Source organism: Protopterus annectens, chromosome 2.part0 (assembly GCF_019279795.1).
Source record: "Protopterus annectens isolate FY-2018-M chromosome 2.part0, PAN1.0, whole genome shotgun sequence".
NCBI classification, from domain to species: Eukaryota; Metazoa; Chordata; order Ceratodontiformes; family Protopteridae; genus Protopterus; species Protopterus annectens.
Genome location: NC_056728.1, coordinates 1693205949 through 1693226955, shown reverse-complemented (window position 1 = coordinate 1693226955; position 21007 = coordinate 1693205949).

Genomic DNA, 21007 nt, shown 5'->3' with positions numbered 1-21007 from the left:
CAAAATTGTCTGTGCTAAAAATGAATTAGGACTGTAAAGCAGATTGACAACTGATCATAGAACATTTATCGTTTACGTTTTACATAACTGAGTGTTTCCGATCAGTCTGTTCATCAGTGCACTTTTGATATTATGAGTAGTACATCATTAAATCACCCGTTTGTTTTATTAAGTTTAACTTTTCAGTTATCTGATCATAGTAAACGGTTGCATAAATGGGATGAATTATCCTAGTTTGTAATTACCTTAAGTCAGTTTGAAATTCTTTATTTCCTTTACTTCTAAAATGTCTAGACTAATACAGTGAAAATGAGCGTACTACACACGTCGGGACAAGTGTTAGCTCTGTCAGTTTTGAATGTTGCTTAAGTTCTCTTTTGACACCTGTCATTGTTCATACTATGTTTAGGTGTTTGGTATTTCAACCCTTTGCTTACTCCAGTGTGTGCACACAAGTATTAATTCTTAACAAAGAATTGATATAATGAAAGTGAAGAACAATACAAAACCAGCAAATGCATTGTCTTGAATAATGCACTAACATATTAATGTTTGGAGTATAGTAATTTATAATCCCAAATAAAGGCAGTGGAGTAAATTAATAAAACAATATTTTATTTGGGTTGTTTAATGTGCTGTATTTAGTAGTTTATAATTGTAATTCTTAATCTTCTTGGTTAAAAAAAAAAAAACCCAGGAAGCTCTATCAAGAAACTAGCTAGTCTAGACCATGGGGTGTAGAAAGACTACATGTATGGCGACATATACCTTTAGATGCTGCTTGAAACTTTTACAATTAAACCAGACAGAATATTTGTTTGGGATATTCACTTGTAGGAGTTTCTATATGTTAGGCCATCTTTTTGGTAGCTGTCAAAATTTTACACAGCAATTTCAAGGGGAAGTTTTCTTTTTGTCCTTTTAACCAGCCCTTAGTAATACAAAATGTAACCTAAGCTAAAATTAAGGAAAGCAAGTAGCCATTTCCTTTTGCATGGTAATGTTTAGGTACACATTAAAAGTAACCTCTTGAATAACTGCACATTACAGTTGCTGTACCTTTGAGTTTAGGTGTATTTAAAAAGTGCTGTATGCATTCAGTACTATTTTGAGAACATTGTGTAGCTTAGGAATCACTGAACTGCTTTAATGTGATTTGCATAACATGGTAATTTTATGGCACAACAGTGCAAAACCTTCCAGTATGTACACTGTATCTGATAATCATTTGCAACCCTACGGTTACAGAAATTGCATTTTACAACCCTTGTGATTCTGGTGAAACAACACCATTGTTGGCACTGGCCTTGAAATTTCCAGAGTTATTAAGTAATGACAGATTCACGCAAGGATGGTCACATCAATCTGATCTGATTTGGTCCTCTGGCTAGGTAACAGAGAAATTAGACTAGGAAGGAGTCATGGACTTGTTTACTTGGTCTTCACCAAGCAGTGCATTAGTGAACAAATTCAAATTAGAAAGGCTTGCAGGTGGATTCTAAAGTCCTTTTGTGATTATAATATGGGCTAAGTAATAGGGCAAGAGACTACAATAAATGGGAGTCCATGCAAGTTAAAAGTTCATGATCAGAGAATTACAATAGGAATCAGTATTGGGGTTGTCATAAGTGACACTGGAAAAGATATGGAGAAAAGGTTTACTGTTTTGATAATGCCACAGATAGGCAACTGGGTTGATGCATAAGAAACTGCAAGATTAAAAGGGAGAGATTAAAATATGATAGTTCAAACTGAATAAAAAAAGACTGCTCAAACCTTAAAAAAAAAAAAAAAACGGAAGGGAAATATATATCTGGGGGGGGGGGTAGTAACTAAAGCATATGAAAAGGGACCTGGTAGTTCTCCAGCCACATATCCAAAATCTAAGCAAGCAGGGAACCCTGGCACAGCTGGTACAGTACTGGGATAAGGAATACCAGTAGACGTGTAGTGTTGAGAGTACTATATGCATCTGGCAGTCATTTTCATTGCTAATGACATAGGAAAGAAGTAGCTCTGAGGAGGGTAACAGTGCTTCACTGTCTGCATCACATGGTATGCAGAGACATTAGGCGTGTCTTCATCACATAAGAAAAAGGAAAGTGGATGTGGCGGAAACTTTTAAGAACATTGTTTTTGGGGGGGGGGGCTGCACAAATGTTCTCGAACAGAACTCTGCTGAAAGGACTGTACTTACTTGGACATCAGGAAATTGTGTAACAAAAGGTAGAATGATGGCCATGTGGTAAGCTCTCCACTTCACAGTGCCAGGGTCTGGGGTTTCTCCTGTACAGGAATGCTTCTCCTTGAGTAATGTGTTTTCTTTGAGTAGAGTGATTTTCTTAAAATAAGAGTGTTTGTGTGTACCTAGCTCTCTTTTTCTCTACTGTATATGAATATCTCGGTTTGGTATTGTATACCGACTGAAAATTTCCCCAAAAGGTTAATGCCAAAAAATTGAACCTACATAAGGTAAAGTAGATATCTGGTCAAAATTAGCTTATTAAACAAAAGCATTCCTACCACCAGTAAACTCAAAACCAACCAACATGTAACACTGCAAAAATAACTCAGCTTTATTTAAAGCTTATCTGTACCACCCTGCTGCAGTACACACCACACACCAGATGTACAACACCTCAACACACTGGGGCAAAACCTCCCAATAACCCACTTCAGATGACCAACAACAAAACCAAAACACATACTTCTGATGAAACAAACTGTTCATTTTGTTGAATGTGTGTTTTCAGTCATTCGACAAAATATGTATGTGCATATACGCAAAATGTGTATATAATATATACATAGACATGTAACTAAGCTTCACTGCATAGGTTCAGAGGTTGGTACTAGGCTATCGGCCCTAGGGCCTATACAAGCCTAGCCATAACAATTCCCTGCCTATTTCTTCCCACAATATTTACTTCCCTGGACCCCTGTCTAGCAGGGTGACTGACAGGAAATTCAGCCCAGGGATCATATCTCCCATCCAATCGACAAGGTTTCTTTTGAAGAGGGCCAACGAGGTGCACTGCTTGACATGTATGGGCAGTCTATTCCAGAGTCTGGGGAGTCTCTGGGTCAGGAACCTATCCCTCCAGCATGTTTTGTTCATTGTGATGACAAGGTTTAGATCCTTGGAGCATGTGGCTCTGAGGGATTGGGATTTCTTTAAGTGTAGCATGTCCAACTGCTCTGGGTTTGACATGGCCTTGTATGTTAAGTGGAGATCGCCTCTGAGTAGACAATATGCGACAGAGTATAGCTGGAGTTTTTTTAAGACGTTCAGCATACGGGATCTGCTTTAGTCCTGTGATTCTTTTAGTGAGTTATTTCTGCAGCCTTTCCAGTTGTTGCAGATGTCTTGAGAGGGACATACCAAATGAGGCGCTGTATTCTATAATGGGTCTAATGAGGGATGAATATAGTGGGACAATGACCTCCTTTTTTTTCTGGATGAAAAGCCCTTAGTGATGAGGTGTGCCACATAGAAAGATTTCCTGACTGTTGTGGCGATGTGGTTATCGAAGGTGAGACCACTATCCACCTGTGTCCCTAAGTAACAGTAGTTTTTTTCTTACTCATAGATTTATATGAGAATGCTAAGCTAAATGGCCTGAAGGGCCATTTTAAGCCTAGCCAATAACTTGAGGTCTCAATCAAACCCTGTACCTTATGTCGATGAGGTGAAGACCTTAACCATTATAATAGACCCCCCCCATTTGTGGCAGTCTGTTCCTATCCAGTTAAAATAAGCCAATATTCAGTGTCCAGGTTAAAAATTGTATTCAAAGATGCTTCCTTCTTATGTTTTAAACATGGTAAAAATAGCATATATTTTTTAACTTTAAGGCTTAATTGGGTGAGGATTCAAACTCTTACATGAACCTCATATTCTCATCCCTTGCACTCACCTTTGTCCTAGATGCCCTAACATTCCACTTTAATTGCACATTTCCATCATTTTCTCTTTTCTCCCCTATTCATCATTACCTTCACATTCTATTTACTTTGCTCATGCATATTCACCTCTGCTCTCTTCCAAGATACTTCTTCTTTCCTTACTTGGCCCAAAGCCAGTCGTTCATATCACTGTAGTGCTTATTGTAACTGTGCAGTTACAAATACAAACACTTCTACATATTTAAGTGAAGTTTAGAATTTGTATAATTTATACTTGGGGTAAGAAATAACATTATTTTCACTGTATCAAACGCAACCATATGTCTTGCTAATTGTTACAATCTGATGTTGTTAATCTTCATTCATTCCTTACCGATGGGTGCCGGTTCCGTCCTTGGAACCAAGTCAGCCGTAGTAACAAGCTTGTGCCAACCAGAAAACTCTTGAGCTAAGCCTTTACCCATAGTGCCCCTCTCCACATTATCTCAGATCTCATTTCCAGCATACGAATCAAGACGTGTCAGACTAGGGTCTCAGCTAAGTCACTAAAAAATGTACAAATTTTTTGTGATATTCTAGCTTATTACTTAGTCTTTCTCTCCTTTTAGTGTTATTGCATTTCCGTTATATTTTTGTGTCCCTTTAGTTAATTTTTGAAACTTTCTACCAAATCTGGTATTCTTTCTACCATCGCTGGTACTCCCCTTTCCTTACCTGTTTGGGTACTCCTTTTACCATTGCTGGTAAATCTTTCTGCTCTTTCCCTTCATAGTTAAAAAAGGATCTTTTTGTTATTCTGGCTGTTTAGTGGATATAGTTCTGGTATTTGTTCTGTGTGTTTACTGGATACGGTCCTGCAATATGTCAGATAAGAAAGAGACTACGGGTTTTAAATGTTGCAATAAATATAAAGGAAAGATGCCTAATGTAGACAGCCACATACCTTGTGTTTATTGCTTAGGGATGCCTCACCTATCTGAGAAACCTTGTCAGATCTATAAAGGTTTCAGCTCTTGCATACTTGCGGAGCGTAAAATTAAACTAATGCTAGCAGGATTGTTAAAATCGACTTTTGCAGAGGCTATTTCTGAGGGGGAGGCATCTCCACCTCCTAAGGGAGAAGCTAAAGAGAGGAGCAAGTCATTACCCTGTTCTCCTCATGAGTCAAAGCAGTCAGAACTGAGGCCTAAGGTTCCTAAATTGTCACATCCGTCGGTTCCGAGGCCTAAATCTGCTACCTCGGCTCAGACCTCAGTTCCAAGTCAACCAGCTACTTCGGCACAGACCTTTACCGCTTCTTCGGCACCGATGGTGTTGCCTGCGCATATTGCAGTACTGACAACTACATTTTCAACCTCGGCGCTGACTACGGCACCAACTACATTTTCAACCTTGGCAACAACTCACCTTTTTGTGCCAATAATAGTTATCCAAGATCTGGTCACCCCATACTTTATTCTGGCACCTCGGTACAGAAAGATGATATATTCCCAAGGACAAGGTACTTTCCCCTCAGTGGACCCTTTTTATGGCCAACAATACAGCCCCTTTTTAGAACGTCCAACCTCAACTTTGGGGATGTCCACACGTGCCTCTAAGAGTCTTTCTGAACATGTAGTGAGGCTAGAGGATCAGCTCCTAACAGCCACAGGAATTTCAACTCCATCTAAACCCTCCCCTCCCATTCGCAGTTCAGAGTTCTGCTCCAAGGACTCCACAACATTTTCCTCCTTCAACCTCCTTGCAGGTTTTGGAGCACTCATCACAGACACCGGTTCCTGCTCCCTCGGCACTGCTGGTGGAGCCACAAAACACCCTTCAATGAGGTTCCCTCTCTGCAGGTTCCTCCTCTTGTGAGGAACCAAGGGGGGAGCATCAGAGATCCTGCAAGAGGAAGCATGTTGATTCCCCAGAGGAATCTTTGACAGAAGACATGGAGTATGATGAGGGGAAAGGGTCCCCATGCTCGCCCCGACGATGTCACCTTTGCAGACATCTTGGAGATCCTGACACAGTGGGGCGATTGGAAGTCCAACACCCTTCCTCTGAGGAGTCCGTGTTCTTGCAGGCTTTTCGGGCTCGGCCCTCTACCTCCTGGGTGAATCCTCCTGCAGATGAGCTCATCTAGCTCATTGTGCAGCATGCTTGGAAGAGTCCTGATGCCACTGAACCTATTCCCCGTAGACCAGATAAAATTCTTTCACCACCGATGGACAATCCACACTGGTCCAAGGGCCTTCCTGTGAATGCTATGATTGTGGCGGTGGCCAAGAAGAAAGAGCTCGCCAAAGAGAGCACTGTTGTCCATCCCCCTAACAGGGAGTCTCGGGTGATAGATTGGGGAAGCAGGTATTTTCTTCAGCGAACTTTGCTATTCAGTCCCTGAACTATCCGGCACATTTTACTCAGCTTCAGAGAGACAATTTCAGAACTTTCAGAAACCCTTGCAGGAGCAGTCTCTGATGAGGTACGGAACAAAGACATCTCACAGTTTGCTACCCTGGAATCAATCTCAAATTCATCCATGAGGTTGATTTCGCACTCAACCGACAAGACAGCTAGAGCAGCAGGCGCTGGCTTTGTAACTAGACGTCATGCCTGGATGCGTCCATGTGATTTCGCAGACCGTTTTGTCTTCATTCCTAAATGCCCCAGTAGAAGCCTCATCTCTTTTTGGCCCGAAGGTTAAAGACACCTTAGCCAAGTGTGAGAAGGATGGTAAGGCCTTGCCTACTGTGGGCGTAAGTTTTTCTACACCACAACGACCCTACTCCAGGAATCAGAGGAGTGGAAAAATGTGGTACAAGAAATCCCAAGGTCCTTTCCGTGGCACACATGGCGAGCCCCCCCCCCAGAGTAGAGGGGGGAATTCAACTAGAAGGTGCCCCTTCAAAGGCAGAGGGGGGCCATGTAACCAGGGATCCAGAGATTATTTCGCCGGACAGCCCTATCAGCGCTCCTGAAGAGTGGCCCGATTGCTTTCCTCTGGAAGCAGTCAGGGGATGTTTCTCTCTGCACCACTTTGCCTGGCAAGAAATAACCACAGACTACTGGGTGCAGACAATAAGACAATAATGACCAGAGGATATCACACCCCCTTCAATATTTTCCCAAAGCCTTTAAGGCGGATTCCCGATGTTCCACCCAGTCAAAGGAAATTTGCAGCTATAGAAATTCAAAAACTGCTTCAAATAAGGGTCATCCAAAAAGTCCCCCCAGACCAAGTAGAATCCGACTTTAACTCAAAGTTCAGGGGACCGGAGGCAAATTCTGGACCTCAGCATCCTAAACAAATTTGTCAAACAAGCAAAGTTCCAGATGGTTACAGTACAGTCTATACTCCCTTTTTTGGGAAAAGACGATTGGCTGTGCTCTATAGATCTTCAGGACGCGTATTACCATATAAAAATGGACAAAAGCTCAAGATTTCTCCGCTTCCGGCTGGGAGCCAATCACTACCAATTTCAGCACTGCCCTTTGGCCTCTCTACAGCCCCCAGACTGTTCACCAAATGCATGGCAGTGGCAACAGCTCACTTGAGTCTGCAAGGATTCCGGGTGTTTCCATATCTAGACAATTGGTTCCTCACCGTCCCAACCAAGCATCAGCTTTTTTCAGTGATTTACTACACCTGGCAGCTGCTGAACCACCTAGGAATAACAATGAATGAGGGCAAATGCAAGCTTACTCCATCTCAAGAACTGGAATTTATAGGAGCGGAGTTCGACACCCAGTCTTGTTGAATCTACCTTTCCTACACAGGCTACAGAGACTCAGATCACAACTAAAAGTGATACTCAATCGAGGTTAAGTACCAGCCCGAGCTGTTCTCCAGCTATTGAGGTCCACGGCAGCATACATTGCAATTGTCCCATTGGCAAGATTACACATGACACTTCTTCAGTGGCTACTGCTAATGCAGTGGCTCCCCTTGGACCTACCCATGTCCTTTCAGAATAGGATAACCAATCGATGGAAGCAAGATCCAATTTGGTGGAGGAAGCCAGAACAGATTCTCTGAAGCAGACCCTTTTCCCCTCCCCAGTCCAAAGCCGTAGTGACCACAGACGCTTCCTTGATCGGGTGGGATGGCACTATCAGGGAAAGATGGTCCAAGGCACTTGGTCACCCATAGAGGCCAATTTGCATATCAATGTTCTAGAACTGAGGGCAGTGCTTCTAGCGTTGCAAGCATTTCAATCTGTTCTCCCTTCAGGAACGATTGCCATCTAGTCCGACATGTCAGTAGTCTGGTACATCAACAAACAAGGCGGAACCAGGTCTTACCTGTTATGTCGAGAAGCCATGAAAATTTGACAATGGGCGATAGCTTCCAACCGCTTTCTGATAGCAACGCACATTCCAAGGGATTCCAACATAATTGCAGACAAGTTGAGCAGATGCGTTCTCCTGCCTCACGAGTGGTCCCTCAATCTTGTCGTAGGGGTGAAGATCTTCAGCCGCTGGGGTCAGCCTTGCTCCGATCTATTCACATCCCCCACAAATCACAAATGCAGCAGCTACTTTGCCCTAATTCCCCTGTATGGGGAGCCCCCGAGGGATGCTCTTCTACACGATTGGCCCACGGGACTTCATTATGCTTATCCCCCCCTTCCTCTGATCCTGCAATTCTTAAAGATGGCTCTTTGGTTGAAAAGCAGAGTAATCCACATTGCGCCCTACTGGCCTCGACAAATTTGGTTCTTTCTATGGCATCACTTAGTACATCAACCCTGGATTCTGGATCCAACTCCAGAATTGCTGATGCATCCACAGGGTTTGATTAATCCAAATATATCGAGCCTCAAGCTGACAGCTTGGTTTCTCCACTTCCAGTGATTGCCAGGCAAAACAACCTATCTTCCCCGGTTCGACATGTTCTTCTGGCTTCTCATAAACCGTCCATCAGAAAACTTTACCTCAGTAAATGGAAACGATTCATTACTTGGTCTCGTATGAAAGAAATTAATCCCTTTTCAGCACCTATACCCATAATTTTAGATTACCTATCAAATCTCCTTGAATCCGGAGCTGCAGCTTCCTCCATTTGAGTCCACCTTTCAGCAGTCTCCAATTTCCATAATAGGTTTGAAGGCTCCTCCTTAACCTCTCATCGGCTCTGCAAAACCTTCTTAAAAGGGAGTTACACATATTAGGACACTATTGAGCCATGGGATTTGACCCTGATACTCCAAACCTTAACCAGCTCCTCTTTTGAACATGCAGCTGACTTTGACTTAAAATTACTGTCATGAAAAACTCTGTCCTTGGTGGCCATTACTTCAGCTAGAAGGATCTCAGAATTGCAAGCTTCATGTACAAAATGTTCCTACCTAGTCTTCCATAGGGACAGAATATCACTTTGGACTAATCCCTCCTTTTTGCCCAAGGTATTTCTGATCTATGAACCAAACGATTGATCTACCAGTCTTCTTCCCACATTACTCGAATAAGGGCAAGTATACTTTGCATTTGCTCGATGTTCACAGACAGCTAAATTTTTTATCTCGACAGGACAAAATCCATAAGGAAATCCGACCAACTATTTTATCCTATTCTGGTCCAAAAATGGGAAAATCGGTATCCAAAGTTACATCTAAATGGTTGAGAGATTGCATTTCCTTTGTGTATCATATTAACAAAGTCTCTATTCCATCTACGATCAAAGCACATTCCACAAGATCAGTGGCAACTTCTGTGGCCTTCTATACAAGGGCTTCCATGCATGACATTTGTGCAGCAGCAACATGGGCCTCTCCTCATACTTTTATCACACATTACAAACTGGATATAGTCTCCAGGGGAGAGCCTCCTTTGGTTCAGTGGTACTCAGGAACATTCTTCCATGACACCTCCCAGGAAACAAGGTAGCTATGGACTCTGTCCCATCGGTAACAAATGAATAAAAATGAAAAACATCAGATAAAAAAGTTATGTCTTACCATAACGTTCCATCTGTGTTGTTCATCTTCGTTCATTCATTACAATCCCCCCACCATCCTCCTTCTTATTCTAAGGAAATTGCTCAGAAAAAAACACCACCTTTTCTTTCTGTAACCTGTCCTGCCCTTACTGGCAAACTTGATCTGAGGTAATGTGGAGAGGGGCACTATGGGTAAAGGCTTAGCTTGAGAGTTTTCTGGTTGGCGTGAACTCGTTACTATGGCTGACTCGGTTCCAAGGACAGAACAGAAACCCATCGATAATGAATGAATGAAGATGAACAACACAGATGGAATGTTATGGTAAGACATAACTTCTTTTTACTGGTTTTGCATGTTGCTTCATATATCTTGTATCTTGGTAAATGATTCTAAATTTTGCATTTTTCCACCTGGACTGATCCTGAAAATGGTCTGTGGAGATCAGAGCCATGTCCAGGTTAACAAAAATTAACAATAATAAATACTTACATATGTGACATTACATGCAGATTCTGAACAAGAACTTCAGTAAGTGATAGGTAAACAGAATGGAATGTAAAATTTAAGACACATGAGGTGAAACTAAGTATAGATTTATTTTATCTATTTATTTATTGCTTGCATTGTTTACCGGGAAAGTCCACTGGGCCTAAAACAACCCATTTTCAGTGGAGGCCCGTGGAGAAAAGCTCCAACAAGAACAGATACAGAAAATATTAAACATCAATTGAGTACAAAAGTAGATACAGTGTTACAGATAGTGATTATAATAATATATACAGAATACATACATAAAAGCAGGAATTTTGTTGGTTGCCAGATGAATTCAGAGAGGTATAAACAGATAAAGTATACTGCGGTGGTGGTGGTGCGGTAGCATTGTCGCCTCACACTAAGACGATGTCCTGTTAGATTCTCAGCTAGAGCGTCTTCTGTGTGGAGACTTGCGTGAATGGGCGTACCTTCGTTGAAGGTTGTGCGTCAGGGCCGGCAACTCGGCATGTAAAAATCTACTGCCAATCATTAGCGGACCGGAGTTCCGCTGTGGCGACCCCTAACCAGGAAAAGCCGAAAGACAACAACATAAACATAAACAGAGATATAGTAATCAGCATTACTGTACCAGTATCGACAAGTGATAAAAAAAAATAAATAATAACTATGGAGAAAATATCATTAATCAGCAGTAGCAAAAAGCATAGGAGTTTAATTATCATATAAGGAGAAGGAGGTTAGGTTATAGAGCAGGTACATAGCCAAGAAGAGTTGAGGTGATTTTTCAGTACTTGTTTGAAGGGGGTGGTGCTGCCTGTGTTTCTTATAGAAGTTCGGCGTCAGTTCCATAGTTTGGTGATGGTGAAGGAATAGAGGAGTTGACCAGCAGGTAAAGTGGGCTTTTCTACTTTTAGAAGTAGATGATTTTCAGATCTTAGTTTCCTGCTGGGTTGGTATTTGGCGAGTAGTGTCGAGAGACATACCTCTCAACTGTACAGATTTTTGCAGAATCAGATTTTTGCCTCATATTTTTGGTCTGTTCCTCATAAAAATTTTTTTTTTGACAAATCATTGGGATAATCTAAGGATTAAAGTCATGAAATAATGACATGCATTTGAATTCCAAACTTTATATCCTCCAGAAAATATGTGCTAATACAAATCATGTTATTCTAGCAATTTTCTAAGTTTATAAGAGCAATATTTAAAATGTGCCGCTATTTCTGGACCTTTGTCCCTCCATTATGTCAGGCTTTGTCCAGATTTTTTATGCTAAGAGGTTGAGAGGTATGTCGAGACAGCAGGACAGTGTGTGGGTCTCTAGATTATTTTGTGCGCTGTAGTTAGTTGGGTGAATGAGAGATGGTGGGGGAGTTCCAGCCAGCCTAATTGTTTCAGTGAGTTAACAGGATGAGAATTTGGCCTTGCTGGCAAATTTGGCTATTCTGTTGTAACATATTTCAAGTTTGGATTTTGCAGAATTTTGGACATTAGTGAGGAGGGATGCCATAAAGGAGAGACAGAAATAAAAAGGTGGTTGCAAGGATTTGTCTAGTAGAGAGGTTAAGAAAGTGTTGGTGCCTGCAGAGCATACCAAGCTTTTGATGTGTTTTTATGATAATATTGTTTACGTGTAGGTCAAAATTAAGGTTTTCATCTATAATAATGCCTAGGTGTGAGACAACTTCTATAGTAGTATTGTCTTGGGCTTGTACAGTGAAGTTTTTAACTAGGGGAGTGGTTTTCGTAGGGGTAAAAATTACTAGTTGATTTCTTTCTTTCTTTTTTTTGATTTAGGGCAAGATGATTGTTAAGCATCCAAGATTCAGTAGAGGAGTGGCTATTCTGGGTGATTTGCGGGAGGTCAGAGGTGGAATTTGCAGTGCATATTACTGTAGAGTCGTCAGCATACTGGATTACTAAGTATTTGGGAGAGTGGAGTGAAAGAAGTTAGTAAAGAATAAGACAGGACCAAGTATAGATCCTTCAGGTACCCCTGTGGAAATATTGAAGAAGGGAGAGTAAAATTGTTGTCATTTGGTAGATTGTTGCCTGTTGAAGAGAGAGCTATTGAACCACTGTAGGGTAGGTAGGGAAATATGGAGGGTGGATAGTTTGTGGAGTGGAGGATGGTGTGGGAAATGGTATCAAATGTTTTGGAGAGGTCTAGGAAAAGAGAAGCGATTATTTTGCCAGAATCTGGTGCCTGGTTGACACTATCGAGGAAGGACAGTAGCCGTGCTGTGTGCTGGTCTGAAACCATGCTGAGTGGGTGATAGAATTTGATTTTCAAGCAGGTGATGGAGGAGTTGGGCATGGATGCATTTTTCTGGTATTTTAGACAGGGATGAGAGAATTGCTATGGGCTGAAAGTCTGTGGTGTCTACACTGGTGCTGCCATTTGTGTAGGGGGGAGAATGTAAATAAGACTGTTGTAACTGCAGCAAATGGGGGAAAGCAGATGAAGCTGACAATTGTGGTAGAAGGGAAAATAGTGGAACAGGTTAACAGATTCAGCGACCTGGGAGGGATGGTTGAGGAGAAGTGAAGTCTGAATGAGGAGGTCAAAGCTAAAATCAGAGGGGCTGCAGCCTATTGGCACAGTGTGTCAGGAGTAGTGCATGACAGAAGAATGTCATAAAAAGTAAGGTGTACAAAACAGTAGTGTGACCAGTACTACTGTATGGTACAGAAACCTGGGCAGAGTGGTTGAGGAAATGACGTAATGTAGATGAAGGGCCTGAAAAGGGTGGTAGGATGCACACTGTAGGACAACTGAATAAATATCGACTTCAGAGCAGAAGCCAAAGTAGTTCCAGTGGCAGAGAAGGTTAAAGAGGAGAGATTACTGTGGTTCAAGCACATGTAGAAGCCAAAGTAGCACCAGATGCAGAGAAGATCAAAGGGAACAAATTATGTTAGTTCAGGCACATTTGTAGAAAAGCATTAAACAACCTGGTGAATATGATTTGGGATATACAAGAGGAAACAAGGGCGTCCAGCAAAGAGATGGATGGATTTGTGACAGAAGACCTGCGACAGTCAGGCAGGACTGTTGGGGAGGCTTGGATGATGATGAAGAATAAATACATGCATATGTATGGATATTTACACTTGTGTGTACATGTTAAGCATATACGTGCATGTGTAGTTCTATGCACGTGTGTGTGTATTATAGTTAGTTAAGCAGCCACAATAGTGATAATCAGGCAACTCTGATGGTATTATTGAATGCTAAGACACTGAAAGAGAGGTGTGTGAGATTTCTGTTTGAGATTACAGAACACTGGGAAGATATTTTTATTGTGTTTTTTGGGTAGTGAGTCTTTTGGCATTCAATGATGCTATTGATCTGACATTCACTGTTGGGGCTGTTTGGCTGAATAGGTCAATATATATATATATATATATATATATATATATATATATATATATATATATATACACACACACACATACATACATATATGGTTCCACTTGAAAACAATGAAATTCTAAACCATCGAAATTCATATGGTCGAGACCATATCATAGAGTGTTTAGAACATCGATGTTGTCAAGGGGAAGAAAAAGGTAAGTAAAACATGGGAAAAAGCTAGTGTTTCTGCAGGGCAGCAAGGTGCCCTGCACACTGTGTCTGTGAATGTGCCATCTCTGTGATGGCACTGCAGACAGGGTATGGGAAATCTCCCGTTTAGCGCTTCTGCATATAGCGTTAAAACTGAGATTTCCCTTTACCCCACTGTAGTGCAATCTCGGAGTTGGTATATTAAAGTTGGGGGTGTGCAGGGGGGCAAAGCCCCCCTGTATAAAATAGTTTTGAGAGTTTTTTTTATCTGTTTTTTTACATTCCCTTTGAATCTTCGATGGTTTGAAACTCGATGTTCTGGTCTCGATGATTAGGATTTCGATGTTTCAAGCTTTCAATGATTCAAAGTGGAACTATATGTATATACACACACACACACACACACAAATGTGATAATGTTGACCTTTGATAATTTTTTTGTTCTAAATTATCAAAATTGAAAATGCAAAACTTTAAACCTAAACTGACTGAAATAGAAAATCTAAAGCTTTCCTTTTTCCTGATCAGTAACAAAAAAAGAAAACACACTTCCAGACATATATCGTCTGAAGAGTTATACTGTTTCGGGAAGGGCTTTCCATAAGGTAATGTTTAAGGCTGCGGTTAGGGCAGTATGCACACTAGAGAGAGATATGCACACAAACATGAACATAAAAGTACCTTTGCTCTTGTGTCTGTAAATGGTCTATGGACCGTCTTATTTTCCTAGTTAATAGTTGACTGAAAAATACAAGGTGGGCTATTCTTGTATTCACAATGAATTTACTTTACCAAAATAACTGTTTACGACTGGAGTAGCCTTCCTGAATTTGAAGGTTCAGAACCAGTTATGGAATTCAGGAAAGTATGGGATGTATATGAAGTAGTTCTTTTAAAGGGTAAAAAAACACAAATGAGCTGCCAGTTTATCTGCAGCTTAATCAATAGGCTTAAAAATGTGCCAAATAGGACAACTGAGCAGTCTTCTTTTTTTTTTTCAGATTATGTGGTTTTGTAATATTTGAATTTTCCTGTAGCTTTGATGTGTACCTAAGGGTGGTGGGGAACAAATCTAATAAGGTATACAAGAGACTTGGAATCACAGCACTCATTCAAGTGCTTAAGTGTTAGTATGTTTAGGTTGGTGTTGGTACTCTCTCATAGGTAAGTTCGATGCTACCTGCCCTTGCGAGCCATTTTAAGCCTAGTTAGTTTCCCTTTTGGTGCTTGAATTAACCTGTTCTATTTGGTGTTAGACTGGCCTTACCCTTCCCATGGTTGATAATCCTATGTTAAGGCTACTGAGAATAACTGGGATCATGTCACAGACAGTTTGAGGGGACCCATGCATGGAATAAAGCATTTAGCAGCTGCCTCTGTACATTAGTAGTACAATGGTCATTCCTGGGTAAATTTTCTATTATCCATCCTTAGATACAATTTACACTTGAATACAGACAGGAATGAACTTTTGTTTTACGTAAATGGGGAGTCTGTTTTAGAGCAGTTGTACCCTCAGAGAGAGATGCATGTTCCTCCAAACCACTCTGTTGATGCTGTAGAATAGGTTTAGATCCCTAGACAGAGTATTTATGATGCCATTTGACTTGCTGATGTGCAGCAGGACCATTAGTATTTGGTCAGAAGATACTTTGTATGCCAAACACAAGTTTCCTCTTAGCAGTCTGTAGGATACAGAGCATCTTGACAGGGCTTTGAGTCAGTCTGCATAAGACATATTGTTAGGCTTTGTATCCTTTCAGTAAGGTATCTCTATGGGCCTTCCAGCTGTTGCATGTCTGGACAGGCACATGCCAAAAGAGACACTAGGCCAATCATGCATTATAATGAGCTCTGGCTTAAGGAGGACAATGGCATCTCTAGATCTAGACACAATCCCTTTGTTTACAAGCTGTGCAGTACAGCAAGGCTTTCTTAGGACTGTTTCTTTCTTAGCACATTCTGAGATTTTTGCTGAACTTGTATGGCCAGAGGGGCTTTTGTATTAATGTAATGGCTGGAATATAGATCAAGGAAAAGTGCTGCAAAGTGTAAATGCAGTATCCTGAAATTCTGTGGGATTTTGCAAAATAGTTATACTTGTGCATCACACAGATAACTGAACTACAGATGAACTTTGCTTCCTTAAACACATATTGAGAATTTATACAGATCTTAAACTGGTTAGCTGCTAAACAAGTGCAACGTTTACTTGTTGTCTCTCTCTTCTACATGATTGACAACATGGTGTGCAGAAGTGTAATTATGTTAGTGCCCCCTCACCATCAGTATCGTACTTTTAGGGAGTTGTGTTAGGGTTTGAGACCCCCACACGGAGGAGTAGCAGATCTCATGTAGTAAAAGAATTAAAGAACCCTTTGTTTTGGACTTGCTACATTTGCAAAAGCATGGAACTCAAGTGTATTTAAAAGATTCTGAAGCACTCTACCAGAATTAACCAAGTCAGAGAAAAGAGGTAGGCTGGTTAATAGCTCACAGCAGAGTGTGGCAAACGTGCAAGCACAAACCAAACGAGACATGAGCGCAGAGGATTGTATTATGATGAAATCAAGTCGCTTATTCCACCAATGTAATACAATACAAAATGTATTAAAAATAAGTAAAATAAAATCACAGGGTTAAGCACTTTCACTTAATCAGAAGTTTAATGATACACACATCAGTAGGTTAAATACCCAGTCCAATCAGCCAATACAATTCTTATATAAGTAAATATCTTGCTCCCTAAAGTACCTAATCTGACAATTAATAATCATTACTGTAAAAGAGGATTATTGTAAAAATGAATAAATACTAAACAGAATGTTCTCATTTAGCTGCCTGTTTTTAACAAGAGAACTAAAAGACATAAAATCATTTAATGCAGGTGCATTTGAAGCATTCAGTCTGCATTGCCATACCAGATCTTTATATTCAAGCAGCTTATTTTCACTGGGTCCGCCCCTATTATCTTGGTATATTGTCTCTAAAATCAAAAACTGAAATTTGTTAAAACCTATGCAATGTGCAGAATGTTCGTACATGTTTTGTTAGCTGCACATTAAAGGTTTATGTTGCCTTAAATGAAGTTTGAGATGACAGTGTAAAAATCTATAATGAATCACCTCTCCTCTTTGTGCTAGTGCACTTTTGGCATTGAATCAGCACGGTGCTTTTCTGTTTTTCTTTTTAGAATTGAATACGTAAAAATGCAGTGGACTATAATGAAGTGTCCTGATTTTTATAATCTATTTTTTTTTTAACTGTGCTTATTAAAATGTCCATTAACTAATTGAAGATATTTGCATACTGCAGTGTTGCATGCTTCTTTGATACATTGGGAGCAAAACATACTTTTACTAGAGTTAGCCCTCATCCAATGCTAACTGCTCCAAAGAAGGTAGGGCTTCTTAAGTAATAAGTGTTAGGCTTTTTAGTCCTTAGCTTAGTGTGTGAGAGACCCAAGGTGTAGCTTGGCTCACTACTGCGGTATGGAGTGGGAGGATTGGCAATACATTGGGTTTGCTTTATGACATTGAAGTTTCAGCTTCAGTGTGTTTATCTTACTATTTAACAACAAAGTTTATTGCTTCTTGTGTATTTTTTTTTGTTAGTTATACTGAATTATCTATCCACTGCAGATTTAGTACATGTTCTTTTAATGCATGTTTGGCTTTAGATGTGATTTGTGGTTTTGTCTCTTCTACTGAGCGCTCACCAACAAACTGTGGAGACTTAGAAGTTGTACATGTTCTAGGGTATTGGGAAATGAGGAAGAATAGGATTCCCTGGCAGAATGTATCCAAGCAGGGTTTGACTGATTTTAGGCCATCAGGCCTTCCAAACAACTTGAGGTGAAATTGCTTGAGAACTGGGACCTCTTACTCTAGCAAGCTGCTCCCTCTGTTTCGAATGTATTGGTTGTGAGCATACTTTTTCTGCATGCCTCCCGTGAGTGATAATGTAATACCACAAGAATTTAGAACAGGTTTAGCATGTGATTTTGATGATTTTTGCATTCAGCAATAAGACTGGTACAGATGACAACTGCAGCCCTGTTGTGGAGGCTGTTAACTGCTGCAGGCTTCTTTTTAATTCAACACTTTAAAGAGAAAGGGTGGTGGCTACCTATCTAAGGTTGGTGCATAATCTTTGTGATGTCTCAGTGAACAAATCCAGGTTTCGTGAATATAATATGGGAGTTATAAATCCCTTCACATTAGTCTGCGGTTTATAACATCGGATCGTTTTATCAGAATGCTCAGTATAACACACTGTGGTTGAGCATATAGGATCCATGAGGTGTTTAAATGGGTCTATATCAGTTAATCAAAGGTTCATTTCTACCAACCTTCATTCAATGACCCTAACAGAGTGAATGTTCACTTCAACAAAGGAGTTGCCCAACATTCCGACCATCAAACAAAGCACATTACATCAAGCCCACCCATGTGTGGGGGGGAGCTTGGCCTCCCACACCCCCATAACTATATACATATATATATATATATATATATATATATATATATACCAACTCTGAAATAGCACTATAGTGGAGGGAAAAGGGCAAATTTCTTATTGCTAGCGAACTTGTTCCTTTCTTTGGGCAAGTCATTTGTTAAAGTGAACGTTCACTGTATTAGGGTAGATGAACAAAGGTTCACATAAATAAACCTTTGACAAAGTGATATGAACCCTTTTAAATACAGTATGAATTCTAGTGTGTTGTCGTGATATAAAAATCTCAGTTCTCTGGGTGTTAGCATTTACACCTCTTAATCCTCCTAAATTACATCCCTCTCGTGGTTGTGTGTGTGTTCCTATAGTAAAATGTTTGCTGAGATGGCATGTATTACATTACAATTATTATTGTAGATGAACTTTAAATTGTATACCAAGCATGTTATTTTTTTAAAATTGGGTAAGACTGCATGTGTGAAAAAGACATTTTAATAAAGCCAACTTTTCACTCTTTAGAGTCACATTCCTCTTGAGCTGTTATATTTGCCTCGTTTCTTCAGTGGTCTTCTGGATCTAGAATATTTAACAGGATGGATTATTCTTGCTAGACACACAATCATTATTTTGGGACAGTTTTTGCAGCAGTAGCTTTATTTTCTATTTTTATTTATTTTGAGGCATGACTCAAGGAACCACACTCTACCTCTTGACAGCTGTCACAACTTTTATATTATTTTCTTGTGATAGTACTTGCTTTGGCACTTCTGGCTGACCATCTTCTTGGAACATCAGTGTACTTATTACATATAGAAGAGGTCAACAATTTCTTCTTGTACAGCTTTTCCTCTTCTCTATGTGCAGTACAGGATTTTGGTGTAGCTGTTTTATAGACTACTGTAACTTCTAGTTGTAAACTCTTTTCTGTAGTTATGGAATTCTTCCTTTCTCCATCTTGTAAATTATGGTAGTTTCCTGCAGTTGCCTATTTTTGTCTGGCATTTCCTTTACTTTTTGTATTAATTTCAGGTATCCGTAATGTAGTCAAAGTAGGGAATTTACCAGCCTTGTGCTTAGCAATGTTTGTGCTGTTGAGAGACTGAAGTTTTGGAAGTGCCCTGTACAAAATGTTACAGATTTTGCAAGGGTTATGCTATTCCACCAAAATTTCTTTACCACATACATTTCACATAATTATACACATCCATACATTGTTGCTGACAGTTCGTTTCTATCTGATCATATTTCTTGTGCAGCTATAAATGCTTTTGATTTGTAGGCATGGGCCAGATTCTGTTATAGACTTTCTGCTCCTATACCCTTCTGACACATTTAGTTGCGGCACAGCTGGCTTATTCACATCATAGTGTCTTAACATTGGTACATCTGCAGTCGGTGTTTTGGAACATTTTAAAACTCTTGTTTACAGCTACATTTCTAGGCTGCATCTTGCTATACAGTCTTTACAGAGCCATAAAGGCACAATTATCTCAGGCATATTGGGTACAGAAATTTACAAGATACACCATAATTCCCAGAAACCTCCATAATCACCATTTTCTTTTTAACTTTGACCTTTGTTTTGGTATTTCAGACATTTTCTCTGATTATGAGAGTATGACTCAGGCCATTAGGTGTTAAAGAGATCTGTGAACCTGCGCATTTTACATTTGTTCCCATTTAATGTGGAATTATGCTGTCCCAGTTTTATTTTATCAGTATATTCTCTTGCTTTTCTTGTACCTGACCCACACTTGTAGATTAGTAACACCTTCAAACTTTGCTGCTCATCTGTTTAGAGCTTATGAAATACTGAAGTGGAATCTAAGAAATCTGTGCCTTTGTAATGGTGTAGTACATGCACATCATTGGTAACTTTCTTCCTGTAGCTTTATGTGCTAGGAATTTGGTTTGCATCTAGTACTGAACAGAACTTGTCCCCAGTCATTGTTGCATTTCCTCAGCTGTAAGGAATGCTGTATTGTAATTACTTAATTCAGATCTTGCAGTTCATTACAAGTCTGAATCTTGTCTTATTTGCCTTGTCACTCTGCCATTCTTTTGGCTGTAATTGCTTATGGATAACCACCTTTCCACTTGCTTCAATTCCTGCTCAGGTCTACTTCTGAGAGCTACTGGTACCTTTCTGAGAGCATCTGTCAGTGGCACAGTATTGAGTTTTATTTTTATGATATTCTGCTATTATACTTCATAAGTCTGTAAGTAAGTGGGCATATACTTGCAGGACATCATTGCTATGGTTATAACTGTGCAAATCATTGTGTGTATATAGTTTAATTTTGCCTGATAACCAGGATAATAAGGTGATCCAAAATAGAGCCATTTCAGCTACTGCCCAGAAAAAATATATATCTGAAGTAAGGTTTTGATACAAATGAATATGGTAGAAAACATGGATACAGTGTATGCAAGTAGTAACAGTATCCCTGATGTCTGTGCAACTTTGCAAGTGTTTGGCTGTTTCTGTACACATTCATTCATTGCCTTTTACCATCCCCAGTTTCTCCTAAGCTAGGCATCCCAAAAATATTAGGATAATTTATTTAAATGATCTACTTTGAAAACAGGATCTTGTACTCATTTATTCACTAGTCCATTGGCCCACTGGTTTCATTTATCATCTTACATGTGTTAA